We start from the raw sequence: 18743 nt of genomic DNA, 5'->3' as shown, positions 1-18743 counted from the left end.
TCTCTTGTGTGGGATCTCCTGTTTCCTGAATCTTGGGTCTTCTTTCTTGGTTTACTCCCTTGTTTGGTGAAGCATACCCTTTAGTAGTTTCCTGATAAAGGCACATGGGAAATACAATTTTTGAAACACTGCCTTTCTAAAATGTCTTTAGTCCATCCTCATATGTAATGGCTGTTCTGTGATTCTAACACAGGAGTGGTTTTTCCTCCAAGTGTCCAAGGTAGTGTTTCTCACTTCCCAGCCTCTGGTATTACTGATGACATTCTAATTTGATCCTTTGTGGGTTTTTTTCGCACTCCATTTTTTCTGTTCATGCTTTCCAAAATTCCTATTATTTAGATATTAAACCATGTGGATTCATCCTCTAGCTTTTTACTTTTTCTCTTTTACATCATTTGCTCTACTATCGGGGAGAGTTCTTCAATTTTATCCTCCAATTTATTAAATTTTTCAAAATTTCCGTTTTGTTTCTGAAGGCCTAAAGCTGCTTTTTCTTCAAAAGTTCTGTTTATCATTCTGTCACTATTTCAAGGTTGAAATATCTCTTCTTGTTTCACTGAAGATACTACTGATAGGCTTTTTTCTTTTCAATGTCTCTGTATTTCTCATGTTGCTTTTCTATGGTTGATTTGTCCTGGTCTGGATCTTTCACATTAGGGTTTCCTCACGTGTAAATCTTGATCCTATGCTCATAAGAATGAGTATGTACCTGGGGCTTTTCAACAGTGAACTTCACTCGAGGGTCAACTAGCTGAGCTGTTTCGTTGGGGAAGTCATAATCAGTATATGTAAGACTTTTTTCTCCAGAGGACTCTTCCAGTCTCTTACCTGAAAGACAATGGCCTGGCAGCCAGTCTTCTGGGAGCCAAGGAGATGGGGAGGACTGGGGTCTCAGAAGCCAATAAGACTGTAGTTACTCCGTCTCCCACCTCCATCCCTGCCTACTGTCTTCCAACCCAGAGACCTTCTGTTTTCCTCTGCAGACAATAATCATCTAATTCTGTGAGTGTGGAGGAGGCCAAGTGTCTGACTGCACAAATTGGAGAAGGTGGTCAGGGGATCAAATTGCTCCTTAAAAAGCTTTTGCCAAATCCTCCTTCTTTAGACCCCTCCCTTGACTCCCATTTCCAGAGGGGCTCAGTGTTACCAAGTCGTAGCCTTTGTAGGGAATCTGTGTGTCAATCCACTTTCCTCACTGCTGATTCAGGATTTAGCTTCCTTATATCTGCTGAAATCAGCACTCGTTTAGTTGCTTTCCAGATTCCAAAAGTTTGCTGTGATTTTCTCCTCTCCCACTCTCTCCTTGCCAGTAAAAATCTCTTCTGTTGTGGTTTCAGAGAGATGTCAGGAGAAAGGGATGTGAGAAGCAGTTCCACCTCCTACCTTTATGTGGAAGCCACCACATGACTAATGTTAGTTGCTTAAGAAAACAAAACAAAACACAGAAACAACCAGAATAATACAGAGCCCTGATGTAGGAAAAAATGTTTTGTTGATGTTGGAATATAAACTGAATCCTATTAAAACTTTAAAAGCTGTAAAGATAAACCTTCTGACCTTGAACCAATGAAACTTTCTTTGCACTTAGGGAGTAAACCAAGGAATTAAAATAAATGTATAAGGCATCTTGGTATGTAGTTTATTCCCCTTATGGTGTTTGTTAGGCCGTTCCCAAATGTTGAGGCTCTTCCTTATAGTTAATTCTCCCTGATGTTATCCTTCTCCTTCACTCCCTGGCCGCTCCCTGAAAACCACATCTGTGTGTCGCTCTCAATATCTTGGGCTGGGCTACATAGAATGTTCAAGGATACCTTCCCTTAACCTTAGTCCAGAACCAGCCCTTAATTGCCACTCCTTAGTTCCCTTTTCTCTGGGCCCAGTTACATTCTAGAATCAAGGATCTTCCAAACATAAGGAATATCAAGTCTTACAAGTATGATGGAATTAGCTGAGGCCTCCTTCACCACCCACCCACACAACCTGGATGGCTCAGGCATTTGCAGGGAAATTAATCCTAGGAAGGAGACAAGTGCTCCTTTGGCCCCATGATGTCAGGGGTTTTATTTTTGCAAGAAGTAGAGTCAAATTTACATTCATAGGAAGAACACGAATACTTCATTTAAGACTAGAGTGTTGATATTTGGAGGAAAATTCTTGCATATGTTGGTAAATTGTGCTTTCCATTAGGTAAATTAAGAAGGAAACCAGCCTCAGCTATTGTAGGTAGAAAGAAGACAAATTAGAGCCAAATTTTCTGCTATTTTCTCCACTTACGGGACAGGGGCACTCATATGCTTTCATTGCCAGCAGAAGCCTGCACAGAGGAAAATTCTCACTAAGATCTAGCCAAAGCCTGCCATAGCAGAGTGTGCAAGTCACAAGGTGACAGTGAGGAGCATGCCCCTTTACTTTGTGCAGAGGAGTGGACCTTTCCAGGGAAGGAGGGGTATAGAGGCTGGTTTGAGTAAGGCCTAAAGAAGACAACATGGAGGAGAAAGAGAGAGTTTAGGGGAGAAAAGGTTAAAGAAAGAAGGAATATCGACAAGGATACCCCCTTCCAACAGGGAATCCTGAGAGTAGAATGAGGCAATGAATTAACTTGCACCTCCCATCTCCCTCAAGTGAAATAATGACTTACATCATCAAGGTGCAGTATGGGTTCGATCACAGCATGTGAGTCCCCATGAAGAGGACATATGCACATGCATATACCTATGAAACCATCACCCAAATCAAGATAATAAATATATCCATCACCTTCAAGAGCCAGTTTTTGGCTATTCCAAGTAAGGCTACTGGGAACACTGGAGCACAAGTCCATACAAGACTATGGGTAGACATATGTTTTTATTTCTCTTGGATACATACCTAGAGGTAGAGGTAGAATGACTGGATTGGATGGTAGGTATATGTTTAACTTTTTAAGAAACTGCTAGACTATTTAACGAAGTGGCTGTAACATTTTATATTCCCACCAGCAGCGTAGGAGAGTCCCCACTGCTCCACATCATTGCCAACACCTAGTGTGATCAGTCTTTTTAATTTCAGCCATTATAACATGTGAAGTGGTATCTCATTGTGATTTTAATTGGCATTCCTATTGGTGAATATTGACAGTGAGCATCTTTTCATCATGGGTCTATTTACCACCCATATATCTTCTTGAAGTATCCTTTTAGCTCTTCTGCCCTTTTTTTTTCCCTTCACTGGGTTGTTTCTTTTCTTATTATTGAGTTTTGAGGGTTTGAGAAATATATTTGGGATATAATTGCTCTATTAGGTAAATGATTTGCAAATATTTTTCCCAGTGTGTAGCTGACCTATTCATTCTTTTACCAGTGTCTTTTGAAGACCAGAACTTTTAAATTTTGATGAATTTTAATTTATCAATTAGTTTTTTTATGGATTTTGCTTTTCCTACAATATCTCAAAAATCTTTACCTAGCGCAAAGTCACAAAAATTTTATCTCATATTTACTTCTAGAAATTTTATAGTTTTAGGTTTTACATTTACAGCTATCATCCATGTTGAGTTAATTTTTGTATATGGTATGAGGTAAGGGGCCAAGTTTATTCTTTCACATAAAGATATCCAGTTGTCTGAGCACCATTTGTTGAACAAAATTATCTTTTTGCCACTAAATTGCCTTTGAACCTCTGTCAAAAAGTCAGTTTTTGTGTGGGTCTGTTTCTTGTCTTTCTGCTCTATTCCACTGATCTTTCATCTCTCTCTACATCAATATTATAATTAATATAGCTTTATAATAAGTCTTGAAATCAGGTAGTGTTAGTACTTCAACTTTTGTTCTTTTTCAAAGTTATTCTTGCTATACTAGCCCTTTGCATTTCCATATGAATTTTAGAACCCATTTTTTATTCTGCACCAAAAAGTCTGCTATGATTTTATTAGAATTATGTTGAATCAACAGATCAATTTAGAGAACTGACATCCTAAATGGGTCTTTGGATCCATGAACATAGTATATCATTTTATTTATTTAGGTCTTCTCTAATTTTACTCAGCATTGTTTTTGTAGTTTTCCGTATACAGGTCTGGTCTTTCACATGTTTTTTTTTTTTTTCAGATTTATTCCTAATATTTCATATTTTTGATGCTATTGCTAACATATTTTTATTTAAATTTCCAATTGTTCATTGCTGGTATATAGAATACAAATGACTTTTGTATATTGATCCCATATCCTGCAAAACTCATCTTTTAATTCCAGTAGCTTTTTGTGGATTCCATCAGATTTTCTACATGAATGATCATGTTGTCTGAGAATAAATGTACCTTTATTTCTTCCATTCCAATCTGGCTGCTTTTTATTTCTTTTTCTTGCCTTATTGCACAAATTAGGAACCTCAACTGCAATGATAATAGAATAGAAATGGTGAGAACTGACTTCCTTGACTTGTTCATGATCCTCAAGAGGAAATCATTCAGTCTTCTGACATTATGATGTTAGTTGTAGTTTTTTCATAGATTCCATTTATCAGGTTAAGGAAGTTCCCTTCTGTTTCTAGTGTGCTGAGAGTTTTTATCAGGAAAGGATGATGGATCTTGTCAAATCTTTTTTTCTATATCTATTGAAATGATCGTGTGATTTTTCTTTTGTAGTTTATTAACATGATGAATTATATTCATTAATTTTCAAACATTAAACTAATCTTGAATTCCTGGGATAAACTCCACTTGGTCATAATGTATTATGTTTTATATATATATTGTTGGATTTGACTGCCTTGTGATTTTCATGTATCATCTTTGGCTGAGTTTGGTATAAGGGCAATGCTAGACTCAAGGAAAGAGTTGAGAAGTTTTCCACCTTTCCAATTTTCTGGAAGAGTTTCGATAGAATTGAAGTAGTTTCTTCCATAAATGTGTCATAAAATTAATCAATGAAGCCATCTTGCTTGGACTTTACTTTGTGGGTAGATTTTTTTTTTTTAAAGATTTTATTTATTTATTTGAGACAGCAAGAGAGAACACGCATGAGTAGGGAGGAGGGGCAGAGGGAGAGGAAGAAACTGACTCCCTGTTGAGCAGGGAGCCCAATGAGGAACTCGATCCCAGGACCCTGAGATCATGACCTGAGCCAAAGGCAGACGCTTAACCAACTGAGCCACACCGGTGCCCCTCTTTGTGGGAAGATTTTAATTACAAGTGCAATTGTTTAGTAACTATCAGGCTATCCAGGTTATTGATCTCTTATGAGTGAGCTTTTGTGGTCTGTGTCTTTCCAAGAATTTGTCCATTTCAACTAAGTTGTTGAATTTACTAACATTAAGTTATATACAATATTCTCTTATTATCCTTTTAATGTAGGGCTTCTCACTAGGAAAGTAGTGCTATTTCGGAGTGGATAAGCCTGTTGAGGGGGCATGTTCTGTGCATTGTGGGATGTTTAGCAACATCCCTGGTCTCTACCCACTGCATGCCAGGAGCATCGCCCCAGCTCCCCAGCTGTGATAATCAAAACTGTCTCCAGACATTGCTGAATATCCTCGGGGTGGGGGGTTGAATAACCCCCAGTAGAGAACCATTGTTTCAATATCTGTAGAATCTGTAATGCTGGATTCTCAATCTTGATATTGGTGATTTGTGTTGTCTCTCTTTTTGACCCCAATCTGTCTAGAGATTCTTAAATTTTATTGATCTTCTCAAAGGAAGGAGGAAGGGAGGGAGGGAGGCTATTTCAGTTGCTGACTTGGCAGAGTCCTTGCTTCGATTCAATTTCACCCCAGCTGGCATCAGTTTTTCACGTTATGCACAGCCTCCAAGAGGATTACCCCAAATATCACTCAAAAGGTACATAACAGAGAAATGAGCCCCAGATGTATTTGAGAAATGGTTTGTATGTGGCCTGTCAGCAGCTCTACAATGATCTACATTGGCCTGGAAGCACTCTTCAGACTATTTAAAGGCAATTTGTGAGTTACAGCTTGTTTTGCTACTGTGGGTGTTGCTGGTCTCAATTATTTCCTTCATGTCTTCCCACCCATCTGTCCTTCCCATCACAGAAACAAAGATGAGCCCGTGGGTGGAAAGGGGAGAGGCCACAGATCTCCTGAGGAGCTCAGTAGAACAGCCTCCTTTGCACCTGGCCCTGGTTCTGACACAAGAAAGTTCCCCCTTGATCTCCGCCCCCAATCCTGAGCCTTCTAACTCCCCCTCCACACTTCTTTTTCTTCCACCGTGGCTTTCCCACAGTCCCCACAGGGTAGGACCCAGACTCAATTACCATATCACAACCATACTCAGTGGTGCATGATTTTAGGCTCTCCCCAAACACTAACTTTCCTACTGTGTCTCTTACCCCCAGTTCACAATGAACTCATACTCTTGGGTAAGCATCTTCTGGAAAGGACCTGATGAACACGTTTGTACTTGAGTGACAGCATTTTAATGTGTTACCCTTCCTAGGGGTGTTTGCAGTTAATGGAGATCACTGAAATTGGTGCTCTTTTCATCTTTTCGTGATGTTAGAACAGAAATGGAAGATCTCTGCTATGAGAAGCAGTTTTCACACACTTGGTGGACTTCTGGATTAGATTGTGATTCCCAAATCAAATTGTACTACAGAGCAGAAAATTATTTTCTCTATTCAGAGACCCAAGAGTGAGGAAATGGGCAGTGGAAAGAGAGAATTTGAGGGGGAATCCTTGCCTTGAAATGGGGGTAGAAAAGGAGAGGGAGTGAAGTTGTATGAGGCCAAAACTCTAAGATGCCCTCAAAGTACTGCGCTTTGTGCTCCTACATCCTTAAATCAAAGAAATACAATCTTAATAGCAAAAACAAGCATTTGTGACAGTCTGGTGGAAAAATACTTTGTACGCAGCCCCACACCCCCAAGGGCCCTCATGTTAAGACCTGGTGAGGAACTGCCCAGTCCACCCACGTGTGAGTCTGTCCTTGGGCAGAGCCTCAGATTGGACAGGTTCATGGACCACAGGTCCCCTTTAGGGGACAAAGGCTCACAGCCAGGATGTTTAGGACTGTGAGGCAAGCTACCCATCTTAGGATGGGGCATGTACCAAAATTCCCAGAGCTCCAGTGAGGCAAGGAATTCAGGACTCCATGGGTTAGATTTTCAACCTCCCTAATCGTCTGTCCCTTAAATGAGAAGTGTGAGGATATATCATCATGAATATAAAGTGCTCAGCAAGCTAGCACGTCGTAAGTGTTGACTGCTAATATTTTTTTTACTAATTCAGCACCATTTGGGATTGAAATTTCAGGCTCAGGTGGTTTGCTTGATCTTTGTTCACCTGCCATGTGTATTCTTCAAGAGCAAGCATTTTATTGGGTTAATTTGTCACCTTTCCATTTGAAATACAGAATTGCTCCAAATCGTCTGGCACACAGCCAGGCTCTCCAGGGCCCATCTCAGCACGTGGTTGCCTCTGGCTTAAGTACGAAATCAACTGTGGCTGGAAGGGCATGTTTATGTCATGCTCCATATGTAACATTGGCCATGACAGCTTATGGAGCAAGTTTAGGCCCCATCCCTGGGAAGGGCGACAGGAAGAAGCCAAGGATATGGCAGGCACTGTGATGCACTAGATGGAACTGAAAAATCCACAAGACAGAAAGATGTCATTCGTAACCCGGAAGCGTCTACAGTCTAGCTGGACAAACAGTATACTAACAAGCCAACCAGAAAATTCTTTCCTTCCTTTCCACCTCCAAAAAAAACATTTATTCACTATCAATTTCTACTGAGTGTTAACTTCTGTGCTATATTCTAGGATGCAGATATGATCAAGACATAATTCCAATCCCTGCTTTTAACGAATTTACATTCCAGTAGAGGGGGCAGAAAAAGCACTGTGACACGTAGTGCCAAATGTTATTGTGGTTGGGGCGAAGAAGAGGACCCACATGGGGTGAGAGGATTCGAGTGTCTGAGGCACAGGAGAAGCTGGGGATGAGAGAAGCAGTATTTGGCCAGTGCAGGGGCAAGCACAGGCGGGGGAGATTATCCCAGAACTGGAGAACAGCAATAACAGAATCAAATCTTTAACACAAATGTGTGGTGTGTCCTTTCAAGTTGTCTAGGAAGAGGTGACGAAAAACAAAATTCAGGAGGGCTGGAGTGGCTAAGGAGAGAGAATTTGAGCTGGCCTCAAAACACAGAGGGGAGGTGTTTTTGGAGGAGAGGATCAAGGTAAGACTAAAATGCTATATCAGGAGTTGTCCACCACACCATGTATAGTAACAAGAACCAAGGCCACCCACGAGGATGGTTGTAATAAAAAAAATATACGGGCACCTGGGTGGCTCAGTCGGTTAAGCATCTGACTCTTGCTTTTGACTCAGGTCACGATCTCAGGGTCGTGAGACAGAACTCTGCGTCTCCACACTCAACGGGGAGTCTGCTGGGGATTCCTCTCCCTCCCCCTTTCCCTCTACCCCTCCCCCCAACTCACGTGTGTGCACACTCTCTCTCTCAAATAAATAAATAAATCTTAAAAAAAAAACAAAAGATGTACAATAACAAGTGTTGGAGAGGAGCTGGAGAAATTGGAACCCTCACACGTCAGTGGAAGGAATGTAAAATGGCTCCACTACCTTGAAAAACAGTTTGGTGATTCATCAAGAAGTTAAACATAGAGTCACTGTATGACCAAGCACATCCACTTCTACATATATGCCCAAGAACACTGAAACACAGGTCCATATAATGTGTACATAAGTACACAGAAGCATCATTCATAATTACCCAAAACTAAAAATGACCCAAATGTCCATGGATAAACAAAATGTAGTATATCCAAACTATGGGATATTATTTGGCCATAGAAAGGAATGAAGTGTTGATTCATGCTATCACATGGGTGGACCTTAAAAACACACTGAGTGAAAGCAACCAGACAGAAAGGGCCAAGTATTGCACGACCCCCTCATGTGAGTTGTCTAGAACAGACAAATGCACAGAGACAGAAAGTAGATTAGTGGTTGCTGGGAGGGGGGACTGGTGGAGGAGGGAATGGGGAGTGACTGGCGGTGTGGAGTTTCATTTTGGGGTAAAGGAAGTGTTTTGGAATTGGACACTGGGGATGGTTGCAGAACTTTGTGAATATACAGGCCTGGTCCTTCCCAGCAGAGCTTGAGCCATACTGAGCTAGACCATGGGGTCGCCCCCCTGGTTCACTACAGTATCCCCAATGCCCACTGTTGAGGTTTGGGGGGATCAGTAGATGACCCCTGCTCCTACCTGAGTTTAGAAGCAATTAAGAGAGACAAACACACTTCCCAGGCCTCTAGTAATCAAAATCGTGTTTCTCCCAGCGCACGTTGACTCTGCAGAACATGGTTCATATTGATAAGTAAGTTGCCTTCATAGTAGGGAATCCTAGAGTCTGATTCATCCACTTGGTCGAGAGCAGTCCTGGACAGATGCAGAGCTGCCCGAAGAGGCTGCACCCACCCCTGTCAGTGTGTGCTTCCCTGGGGAGGGGAGGCTGATCTGCTGGAGAGGCCAGGAATGGTACCTTGATAGAGTGCCCTCCACATGGGGTTTGTGCAGCATGGGGAATCTCTGCTCCCCAACACCTGGCACATAAGAGGTTCCCCACCAATGTTTGTTCAAGCAAATGAAACAAGTTAGCAAACGTTTGTTAGTTTTGAGCAGCCCCCAAATTTTTTATTTTTCACTTTTTAATTTTTTTGGCTACTGCCCCTTCCGCAACTGGTGGGGCCGTTAAACACACCCCCTTCTCCCACCACAGTCAGAGTCCCAGGGATGACTGTGGTCCCTCAGAGACAGGACGTCTCCTGGCTTCTGAGGTCACAGACGCCAGAGAGCAGGTGAGGCTGGAGCTCCATTGGCTGCCACTGCTGTCCTGGAGGAAGCCCCGGGAGCCCCAAGCAGGGGACGGAAGTTGAGAGGCCTCACACACCGTGCCCCTGGAACAGGAGCTTCCTTGGTTTGGTTTGGGCTAGATTTAGGTTTCAGTCACTTTCAACTACAAAGAGTCCCGACGAACAGGGAGAAACCATCATGATCTTTATTTTATAGCTGCAGAAAGGGAGGCTTCCCGCCTTGAATGAGCCGCATAGTGTCCGCACCTCCTCCTCCTCCTCCATAAAAGGGAGATGCTCCTAAGACCCAGGGTTCCCTAGAGAATCAGGCTGTTTGGGGCATTCAGTAGAATCATCTCCTGGGACCTGATACAGACAAAATGTTCAGTTAGAGCTCGTTATTGATACTATTGTCCAGTGCTTAAGAAACTTCCCCCTTCCCCACCCCGTGCCCGGCATACTGCAACTCAGTGGCAATGTCAGGATTTGAACCCAGACTGTTTGGCAGGATATGGCAGGAGAAGAGGAAGCATAGAAAACAGGACTGGAAAGGTCAGGTAGGATCAAAACTTGAGGGCCTTGGTTGCTGTACCAGGAGGTTGAGATTTTACTCTGCACATAATCAGAAACTTGGAAGTAAATCTGGAAGATTCTTCTGGCAGAGGCATGGAGAGGCTAGAGGTGAGACTGGGAGAAGGTGCCCTGGTAGAAGGTCTTGTGACAGTTGGGTGACACAGAAGCAAAAGTGTGACCTAAGGGAGAGGCAATGGGAAGGAAGACAGGGATGAAGATTCAGGACATGATCGCCAGGAGGATGTAAGACCTCGTGGCTGTGGACTGGGGACCATTCAGTCCCACACAGTTGAAATCACTGTGCTGCAAACAAATCTTCAGCTCACAGTTTGGACACCATTCTGTAATTTCCAGAAAGGCAGGGGCTCTAGGGCAGGTGATCTGTTTCTGATAAGACAGCGTCCCACCTTTGGGGAAAGAATGTGGAGCTGACCAACAAGGCCCCTCCTGATACCAGATCCTCAGCTGCCCCTGAGCTTGCAGACTCTAGAACAAAAGCAAGATTCCAACCCCCAGGTATCTGGGGGAGCTTTGGCCACTGAAACCCATAGCAACACGAGAGCACTGTGTGTCTAAGGAATACCACCTGCTAGGTTTGCTGCAGATTGCGTTTGTGATAGGAAGTTGGGATGCTCGGGCCTTCGCAGCCCCCAGCCAGAGGTGCCTGAGCAAAGGCATTCAATATTCCAGGTACTTTCTTAGCTTCACGACTGAACCCCCAGCAGTCTGCCTTCAGCTTCTAAAGGACCAAGAATTGCTTTCGGGAAACAGGCTGCCCAAATGTGTCAGTGAGGTGTTCAGTGGGAGATGAGGAGGGGCAAGGGGAGAAGGAGAAAACACCCAAAGATTCTGCCTGTTCACAGCTGTAGGAGAGAACATGACACCGCTCCCAGGAACGAGGCGCGGGTTTGGAAGCTCGCTTACTGGGTGACAATAGGCCCCTGGAGGGGGAACCTGATCCAGAGGCCCGGGTGGTCCGAGCTGGGGAGCTGGGCCCTCTTGGCATCAAGGGATCACTGAAGGTGGGTCTCCCCCAAGAGACAAGACCTGGGAGATTTCCTCAGAGGAATGCTGACGGCATGACATTGTCCCCAAGTAGCTCAATCCAGATGAAGACCTAGCACATCTCACACACGTGAAAAGATAAAGCAGACAGATTGACAAACACTGGGGCTCTGTGGCAGACACCTGCGTTCGTTCACAGCGCTACCATAGCAAACACCACACCCTGGGGGGCTTAACAACAGAAGTTGATCTGGAGCTTGGAAGTCCGAGAGCAAGGTGTCGGCTTGGTCGGTTTAACTAACATGTATTTTCTGGTACCAAGAAGAAGCCCTATCCTCTGTACCCTCACCCTTTTATCCAAATGAAAGGGAGTCCCTTGGAATAACTGGTACATAACTGGAGAAGAATATCCTAGAGTCTCAATCTTTTTAACCATATATTTTTTTCTTACATAGTTACATACATTTAAGATGCACCCACTGGAAACATCCATTTCTTTCCTTACACAAAATCTAAATATGATACAGCTTACTTACCTAAGCTATTTTTTATTTATCTTTCTTCTTTAGAAACTAGATATGACATCACCGAGAGGCAGGGAGGTTGCCGTGGCAGGAACAGGTGTTTGTATTTGCAAGAGCTGAGCGGAAGTCCCACTCCATTGAGTGACGCGGACACCATGGGATACAAGTGCAGGGCGAGAGTGGTCGTATTTGCACTAGAAGGATCTGCTGCTTGTTCCAAACCCTCTCTGTTCCAGGCTGCATTCCAGTTTCTGCATGGTACTTCTTGCTATTACTGTATTCCTCTTTTTGTTTGTTTACATGTTTATGGCTGCCTCCCCCTCTAGGTATAAACTCTAGGAGAGCAAAGCCCTTCTTGATCCTCCAGCTCCTTGAACATATAGTAGGTGCTCAGTAAATGTGTGTTGAATGAATGAATGAAGGTCTAAACCAACGCTCCCTTTGGTGTGGGTGCTAGCCCAGGTGCATCATAGCTCTTTTTTTTTAAAAAAGATTTTATTTATTTATTTGAGAGAGAGAGAATGAGAGAGAGCACATGAGAGGGGGGAGGGTCAGAGGGAGAAGCAGACTCCCCGCCGAGCCGGGAGCCCGATGCGGGACTCGATACAGGGACTCCAGGATCATGACCTGAGCTGAAGGCAGTCACTTAACCAACTGAGCCACCCAGGCGCCCTAGCCCAGGTGCATCATGATCACTTAAGATGTTTGTTGAAAGTGCAGGCTCTTGGCTTCGTCCGAACCCCCTAATCAGAATCTCTGGGTGGGGGGGAGTCCCAGGACATAGCATCACTCATTCTGGCCTGACTTGCTTCCAGAGAACTCCAACAGAGTGTGGGGTGTAGCTGGGTGCCCTCAGCAAACTCACCCTCTAATTGGCAAAGCAAGTAGCCAATGAGTCCAGAAAATGTATCACTATGAGCTCCGTGGCCGGGTGCCCATTCCAGGTGTAGAGGAAGTTTACCAAGGGTGGGCTCAGCCTGGGCTCATGGGGTTAAAGAAGCTTTCTGGGGAGACACGGTTCTGAGACAGTACGCAAAAGATGCGTTCATCTGTGAGATGCAAACAGGCCCATTTGCAGCCAGCAGGCTTTACGAAGATTGTGAGGTTGTTTATGAGGTTGGCAAAGTTGTACAAACCCAGAGAGGTTTGGTACCTACCGCTGATGAGAAGCACAACCTTGGAGGAAAAGCAGGGGCATGAGCTCTCATCTTGCTTGAGTCGCAGACTAATTTCAGAGCCCGGGCAGGTCATGTCTTCTCTCCGAGCTTTAATTTCTTCACTCAGAAAAGAGGGAGAATAATTTATGTCAACCTCTCCCGTAGGCCTAGGGTAAGGAGAAAAGGGAGCTAATAGCTGGGATAATAGTTGGGATAATAAGGAATAATGGGAAAAGTTGGTCATTGCTATTACCTCTATGATTTGGCAGCATACAGTTAGTAATCCCTCTGCATCCCATCACCAAGAAGCATCTCGAAGCTATGAATTCTCTGTGGGCACTTTATCTTGAAACACATCAGGTTTTATAGATACTAAAACCCAGTTTCCACAGTTTTATTTTCCACTATAAGCTTGCGTATTCCCTACATGCTTAAATCCCTGTATCTCCTTCCAAGTGGCTCCTGACTCACGATCGGGGTCACTCAGGCTTCCAGAATCGGGCCCCTAGAATGTGTGTTCTGACTTAAGCCACATAAAAATGGAACATATGGGGAGGGGGGTGGGAGGAGGGGTTAGCCTGGTGATGGGTATTGAGGAGGGCACGTTCTGCATGGAGCACTGGGTGTTACGCACAAACAATGAATCATGGAACACTACATCTAAAACTAATGATGTAATGTATGGGGATTAACATAACAATAAAAAAATTAAAAAAAAAAGAAATGAACTTCCAAGGGAACAGAGAAAGGGCAATTCTAATGTATAATTTACCTCACATAAAAAAAAAAATTGAACATATGACACACTTTATTTTTTTTTAAGACTTTATTTATTTTTCTTGAGAGAGAGATGGATAGAGCACAAGCTAGGGGAGCAGAAGGAGGGAGAGAAGCAGACTCTACACTGAGCAGGGAGCTGACTGGGGGCTCGATCCCAGGACCCTGGGATCATGACCTGAGCCGAAAGCTTAACCCACTAAGCCACCCAGGCGCCCCCATACAACACACTTTAAAATCAAACTTTCTCATATTTGGAGCCCCAGATCGCATCTGAATGGCGTTTTATAATTAGCCCAGGGCTCTGCGTTTCCTCCAGCACAAGGGCAGGGGGTGATGGAGAACCTGACACGGCCTGTCTTCCTTGGGCATCAGCTTTAGTGAATGTTAAGTCTCGTCATCACAGTACGTCAAACATGCTTCACTGGGTGTCTCTGATCACACAAGCTTGTGTGTAAAAAGAAAATTATAATTACCCCTAACGCCAAGATGTGGATGTCATGAGTTCACACCAGGCTGCGCTGGAATTTCCAAGAATTCCCAAGAGCGCTGCCTCACACTATTCCAGGACAGATCACCTTGCTCTTGCTGCCCTCTTTATCCTCTGAGGGGCTGCCATGATGCAGCCTTTGATCTCCACAGTCTCGTGAGATACCTGCCCATTGAGCCCCACTGTCTTTGGCCACCAATGCTACCCGCTGTCAGCCTCACGGGAGGGACAGTCAGCCTCCCCTCGTTCTCCGCAGCTCAAAGATGGTGCGCTGCCTCTCAACAGAGTGTCACTAGGGACTGGGGACAACTGAGGCACCACCCAGAGGGTGACAGTGCTGCACACCCAGAAGGGCACCCCACCCGGGCTCAGTCACCCTCGCGGTCACCCACACGGCCGTCAGTGGGCTTCCTGGGGGCACAGGGCGCCACATGGGCACCCACCGCCCAGCCGTGAGACTACCCAGGTGGCCCTGCACCACATAAGCGCCAAAAAGAAAAGTCCTACTTCTCCTAGTTTCTGTCCCCCCTCTTTCCGACTCTGGGATTAAACTCTTTTCAGGAAAGTGAACACCCATTTACTGAGAGGAACACATGCACTCCCACCCACAGGGCTGGTCACCACCAGTCGGCACCGGTCAGGGGAGTCACTGATGATGCATTCCACGGAGCCCAGCCTACTCAGACTCGGGTGCCAGCAAGAAATCAGTCCAGGAGGACAAATACTGTGTAATTCCCCTCATACGAGGTACCCAGAGTAGTCAGGTTCATTAGACGGGGAGTGGAACGGGGTTGCCCCAAGCAGAGGCGGCGGGCGACGCGGGGATGAAGAGGTAAGATTTAATGGGGACCAAGCGTCAGTTGCAGAGGTTGACAAAGGTTTGGAGATGGATGGTGGTGACGGCTGCACAGCAGTGTGAATGCATTTCACGCCATGCTTCAAAGGTTACGATGATACATTTTCTGTTAGGCATATTTTACCATAAAAGAAAAGAAAAGAAACAATCAGCCCAGGTCACACTGTGCCTGGGCTGGGCGGCTCTTGTCACCAGCTCGCTCCTGCGTGAGGCGACGCGGGACCAGGCCCTCCGGCAGCGTCCGGCACTCCTGAGAGCATGTTTGCCCCAAAAGGCACCGAACATTTCCTGAGAGCAATATATTTTTCTGCTCAGGCTAAATCCACATTGAGAAGGGGAAAAAAAAAAAAAAATTCTTCTAACTCTGCAGGGGTGCAGTGTGCTGGTACAAACAAGTGCCCTCAGGGGGTCAGGATCAAGCACGTGCTCCCCCTCTGACCTAAAGCCCCTTCCTGGACTATTTGCTCAAAACAAGAAGTCTCCCCGGGGCCTTGGGAGCGTCCACCTCCCCCATGCAGGAAAGTGCTGGGAACTTCTCAGTGGTAAAGGGGGAACCATCAGGCTCTACGAGCAGCGGGTTGCGCGTGGATAAAGCGTGGGCACCTTCAGGTCTGTGCGGATGTGGGAGATCAAACCTGAGTCCAAAGAACATCTCGTCTTTGCTCCAGCTACACCCAGTCCCCTTCCCAGTTACTTGCTGTCTCGCTCTCGGCCTTCAGCAGCATTCCGGTGGAAAGGATTGGGTGACCTGATCCAATGTCAACTATTGCCGACATCCCATGTTGGGAAAGGCTGGGGTTGTGTCCCTTCTGGTTGGAGGCCCCTCCCAGAAACTGGGAAATGCTCACTGTTGGACAGATCACTCTTCTCCACTCATGCACACTTCAAACACAGTGACTGGAAAGGGAGTTTGAGCAAGAGAAAGAAACAGAACCCACCTTATGTGCATCAGTGAGATCTCAGAAGGAGAAACCCCCACTATGATTTATAAACCCCAGGCAAACCCTACACACACCCTTCTTGGGCCTGGGAATGCTAGCACCCCCACCCCCACCCCAGCAAGCCTCAGTGTGGCCTCTGGGCTTCAACACACTCCCCGAAGAAAAAGAATTCCAAGAAGTCACTATGAATTGTCCTAAGGTGGTCATCAACAGCATCTGAGCATTTGTTAGGATGGGATTTTCTTTTTTTTTTTTTTAAGATTTTATTTATTTGAGAGAGAGAGAGAGAGTGTGAGAGCACAAGCAGAGGGGAGGGGCAGAGGGAGAGGGAGGAGCAGACTCCCGGCTGAGCAGGGAACCCCATGAGGGACTCCATCCCAGGATCCCCGGATCATGACCTGAGCAGAAGGCAGACGCTTAACCAACTGAGCCACCCAGGCGCCCTAGGATGGGATTTTCCAAAGCAGGAAAAAAAATCAAACCTGTACCCAAGTCATTAGATTTTGCTTACCACTATTAAACATATTTTCTGCTGCCCCAACTTTCTGAGAAGTTAATCTGAACGGAAATGATTCTTTTTGTTATGCTTTTTGGCCGCCCCACATCTAAACATCTTCATTTCAGGAATCCCGCCCACCTTATTGAGACAAAGCTTGCCTTATGCTCTAAAGGAAGAAAATGCCAGAGGCTCACCTTCCCAGACTCCCTTGCAGCTCAGGCAGTGACGCAGGCTCTGTCCATCAGGGTCCCAGCCCAAGCTTTCCACTGGAAGCAACCAATGTGAGGAAGCAGGGGCAGGGCAGTATCCATTTCGGTGCTGGGTGGTGGCAGCCACACGCTCTCTAGAAACACCTCGAGCCAGCACTGTTGGTAGTCTCTGGTCCCTGTAGGGACATGAGCGGTTCTGGGCAATGATTTTGGCAGTTGTTTCTGGCCACACGGTTCCCAAGCCTAACTGTCCAGTCCTTCTGGCAATTCTGTCAACTACCCAATATCCTTTCTCCTGTAGCCTCTTTCTTTTCAAGTAAACCAGAGTTGGTTTCTGTTGCTCAAAAATAAATTCCCAAATGAAGTCTTCTACTTGCATTATACCTAGCACCATGTACAAGAGAATTTGTATTTAGATTAAACCCTGACTTTGCAAAAAAATATCAAACATAGTAGGGTGCTTTAAAGTAATTTCCAACTCTCTAAAAACATCAGCAGTAAGTTCTTACTTCCTGAAGCACAGTCTTCGTGGAAGAGGCAGAGGAATGGACATTGTAAAGAATTTGCTGTATACCAAGTATTTCCCAGTGGGCTGAAGAATCAACGTACCCAGCTAAAGGATAGCTAAAATTCAGAGAGTGTCAGACTTGAGGAAGAGTCCAGAGCAGGGCACACAGGACCCAGAGGACAGGCTCGAGAAGGAAGGGGCCCCTGTTACTCCCCCTGTCTCCCTTATCCATCCCTCCCTCACTGTTCCTCATGCAGGCAGGCCCGGGCTGGGTCCAAGAGGGTCCTTGGGTTCGTGAAGGATGGAAATCAGATGCGAGCCAGCAGAGGTGACTGAAGATGTATATATATATAGAGAGAGATGGATGGAGCGTCCAGGAGACTCAGAAAGGAATGGAGCATGAGGCTCTTCTTTGCTTGAGATCTGGGGTTTTTATTGGAGATTGTGGTCTGGTGCACGTGTCCTCTTAGGCATCCAGGAACTGGGCTGAACAAGGACAGGGCCCAGGGGTCCTTCATAAGACACTTGTTCCCTGCACTCAGGGGTCTTGGCGTCAAGGTGTGTAGAGTCAGTGGTCTTGGAGAATGTTATGACAACCCCGCCCGGTCACTCCTTAGTTGTTACCTACTGTGCTGGAACACCCCAAAGACACCATGATCGCTTTGTCCCTTACAAGGGGGACATATGCCATTTGCATTACAAGGCACGTGTAGAGTGGGGTGGGGGTGCAGGCCCTAGCAAGGATAGATGCCTGAAAAGGAGCTAAGGAAAAAAAAACAAAAAACAAACCCCTTTTTAATGCAGTGCCCTCAGGTTCCCTGGGTCATTCCCAGGACTATATTAACCATCCGTGGAAGGAGAGAGGTGGGGCAGACAGCAGGTACGCTGGACTTGGATTCAAAAGGCTCTCCCTGCACAGGGCTGTTCCCCAGCTGTGAGCTGGCACCTGAGATTGGGCCATGCTTATGGTCCCTTGGACCCTCAGTTTCCCCACTGGTAAAACAGGCGAGAGGTGTGAATTATATCAGTTCGTTCTGAAATCCTAACGCAACAACTGGTACTGGACTGGGAAAAAGTTTTTGTTTTTCACGGGTCACCGTAGAAATGAGCAAACACCCCCCAAAAATGTAACGAGTTTTTCATAAAGCGAATTTATTTCTGTTAACACACTAAGTTATATTTTGTTGTAATTCACTTTAGATGTAATGTCATGGGGGTGATAGTGAATAACAGGTGCTTTAATTACTTTATCTGAGGGAATAACAAGTTGGCAAATTCTATATCGGTCTTCTATATCCTTTTGTGAAATTTTTATCAGTCTGTGAAATCCCCAAATCTGGAAACTGTTAGACGAACTAAACTCTAGTTTCCCTGGGTCTGCTCTACACTTCTTTGT

General features: G+C 45.2%; 1 long non-coding RNA gene across 1 annotated transcript; it reads right to left on the bottom strand.

The window, feature by feature from the left end:
• Window positions 1–9692: 9692 nt before the first annotated feature.
• LOC118521823 (uncharacterized) lies at window positions 9693–16958 on the bottom strand. Its single transcript, XR_013446211.1, has 3 exons — window positions 16825–16958; window positions 13068–13184; window positions 9693–10174 (listed from the first exon to the last, which is right to left on the bottom strand). It is a non-coding gene; the product is annotated as an uncharacterized LOC118521823 (long non-coding RNA).
• Window positions 16959–18743: the final 1785 nt, after the last annotated feature.

Source organism: Halichoerus grypus, chromosome 3 (assembly GCF_964656455.1).
Source record: "Halichoerus grypus chromosome 3, mHalGry1.hap1.1, whole genome shotgun sequence".
Lineage (NCBI taxonomy): Eukaryota > Metazoa > Chordata > Mammalia > Carnivora > Phocidae > Halichoerus > Halichoerus grypus.
This window is presented reverse-complemented; position numbering and strand designations above follow the sequence as displayed.